Below are 2,587 nucleotides of genomic sequence, written 5' to 3'. Positions count from 1 at the left end.
TACATATATGTATGTGTGTATGTATATATGTACAAATATATGAAATGGGTTTAAGGTTTAGACTTTGAGAAAAGAAAGAAAGAAGGAAGGAAGGAAGGAACTAATCTAGGCAGTAAACCCCAAGTTAACTGGGAAGCTTCTAGCCACCAAAATTTACCTTCCTTTGGAGAGGAGAGGGAGAGGACAAGCTGAGTTATCCAACTGGCTGGGTCCCCATTTAGGCAACTCAGACTACTCATAGGTTGTGTTTATCCTTTGTTTTTTGAAGAGGACCATGACATCAGGGAAATGATGACATGACTAGCAGTTGATTTGGATTTGAGTGAGGGAGGGCTGTGCAAGGTCACAAGCCTCACTTTCTCCTCCAGAGCCATCTGGGTCCAGTGGCCAGATATTCATCAGAATGACTAGAGATGGCTCAAGATGCAATGGGATTTAGGTAAGGCCTTTATTGGACCACAATAGGTCCTTGCCCAAGCACCACTTAATGGCTATATTTTGGGCCCTCCTGCCTCAGAGTGAACGATAATAGTAACTGTTTCTCTTTTGACCAGCAACCCTGAGAGTCTTCCCCTCCCAATTTGATATATATATATATATATATATATATAAAATATGTATATATTTTTTTTTTTTATTAAAGGGGCCATCCCTTAACTTACTTCTTAAAGAGACCTATTCACTGAATGGGCATTACCTCACTCAAAGTGACAACCTGAAAAGGCCTAAGCCTCAAAGGGCCAAGGTCTCCCATTGCATCCTGGGCCATCTCCAGTAGCCCCGAGTATGGAGGAGTAGAGGGCTTCCTATGGATAGTAAGGCCCACCGGTGGCAATGATGGGCTCAGGGAACCCCCTTAAATCTTCCCACCTGATGAGGCATTTGCCTGAGGCCATAAGCCTTTCATTATTGGTAGGCCCAAATCTCTATTACTCTTAACCTAGCCTAGCCCTCCATTGTCCAGCTACTTTGTCTAGTTTGTGTCAGTTTGTTCTGGTCTGCTTGTCTAACAGAAGTGCCACAAATACTTAGGTTTCTTAAGAGTCTACCCATTATGGAAAATTTTTAATAAACTTTGTTTTACTTTGGCTGAGAGAAGGCTTGAGTCAAATTCATTTGGTAAGACTGGTGTGTTATTATTTTGGGGTTTTGAGCACCCCTAAAGCCCCAAACCTCAACAACAAAGGGACTTGTAGCTGTGTGTTTCAAAAGGAGGCAAAATACACATCTAGCCTCTTCTCCCTCCACCATTCCTTGATGGAGACTTTCCTTCTAGGAGAGGAAACTGGAGGATGGGCTGTAAGGGTTATGGGATTTAAAGATCTCCCATGCCCCATGGACGTGCTGACATAGCAGAGCAAGAGAAAGTGAAAAGCCGAGCTAACAGTCCTGCGGTTGGCAGTTGGTGGCAGTTGCCTTTTTTTTTTTTTTTTTGAGTTAGGACTCCGGCTGAGCACTGCCAGAGGCCGGAGTTGCTGGGAGCGCGCTGGGTGGTTGCTGTGAGTGGGGAGAGGAGGACCTTTGCCTGAGGTAGCCTGTTCTGTTTTAAAGGCTTGAAAATGTGGGTGCTTTCTACTTTATCTACCTGTGCCAATATCATAACTACTCTGATGGCTTTCACTTTCTGGTTTTGGGACTCAGTCTTTTGGTATCTTAATAAATTTTCTAGTTTATTTCCCCAAATGGCAAACCTGATGTATTTTGTGATGGATAATTATATCAGCATATTTGTAATCTCTATAAGCATTGTGAATATGGCATTGCTGATACATGGGCCCAGAGGCTGCCATTTTGTTTTCCTCAGAGAGAAGAGTTACTGGGCTAGAAGTATATCCTCAGAGAGAATAGTTACTGGTTTGGGAGGAAGGAGGATCCTAACCTCTATCTCCAAGGCTTGACCACTTTCCTACCTAAGACTAGTTCCACAATGACACACATAGGGAATAACAAAGATAACAACCTATTCAAATTATAGAGGAGAAGAAAAACCAAAGAAGGTATACATAGGAGAATATGAACTAGCCAACACAGAGTGAATGAGCTATCCCATTGACAGTGAAATAATTCAGCTCAACCAAGAGAGAAGGTCAGGGATCTCACCTAAGGGGAAACTCGTCAAAGTCTCTAGAGTAGCAAGCTGGGCATAGAGACAGGATGGAGACTGCTGGTTCCTCTCATGTCTTCCCACAATCCTTTTCTTTCTCAACCTGAAGTGGGATTGGCCTCTTCTGCCTTCTTGCTCTAAGCTGAAAGCTAGGAACATCTGGATGATGTGTCCCCAAAGTGGGGCTCCCCATTGAAAAGTCCTCAAAGAAGAGACTAGAGAACGTTAGGACTATTTCACCTTTACCACCTCTGCCCTCTCCTGCCCTTCACACAAGGCAGGATATTAATTTCCACCATGAGGGAGAGAATATAATACCAATGGGTCTTAGAACAGGGAAAACACACACACACACAAACACACATACATCTCACATATGTACAAATGCATATGTGTATATCTCACACATGCATGTATGCATATGTGTATATAACTCTGTGTGTGTGTGTGTGTGTGTGTGTGTGTGTGTGTGTGTGTGTGTGT

The sequence above is a fragment of the Petaurus breviceps genome, unplaced genomic scaffold, assembly GCF_028583685.1.
Source record: "Petaurus breviceps papuanus isolate PSGF00001 unplaced genomic scaffold, PetGlider_PUasm1.0 151, whole genome shotgun sequence".
NCBI classification, from domain to species: Eukaryota; Metazoa; Chordata; class Mammalia; order Diprotodontia; family Petauridae; genus Petaurus; species Petaurus breviceps.
This window is presented reverse-complemented; position numbering follows the sequence as displayed.